The following is a 365-nucleotide window of genomic DNA, read 5'->3' as shown; positions in this document are numbered from 1 at the left end:
CACTATCTGATGTGATACTGTAGCTGATGGCTGCATGGTTACAATTTTATCTCTAATAATATCGATCTTGGAAGTAAAGTAGTTCATAAAGTCATCACTGCTGTGCTGTTGGGAAATGTCAACACCTATTGATGCTTTATCTTTCGTTAATTTAGCCACTGTATTGAATAAATACTTGGGGGTTATGTTTATTTTCTTCTAAAAGAGACGAAAAGTAAACATATCTAGCAGTTTTTAATGCTTTTCTGTAGGATAGGTTACTTTCCCGCCAAGCAATACGAAATACCTCTAGTTTTGTTTTCCTCCAGCTGCGCTCCATTTTCCGGGCTGCTCTCTTTAGGGTGCGAGTGTGCTCATTATACCAC

Source organism: Sinocyclocheilus grahami, unplaced genomic scaffold (genome assembly GCF_001515645.1).
Source record: "Sinocyclocheilus grahami isolate Dianchi unplaced genomic scaffold, SAMN03320097.WGS_v1.1 scaffold1882.1, whole genome shotgun sequence".
Lineage (NCBI taxonomy): Eukaryota > Metazoa > Chordata > Actinopteri > Cypriniformes > Cyprinidae > Sinocyclocheilus > Sinocyclocheilus grahami.
Note: the sequence above shows the minus strand (reverse complement) of the source record.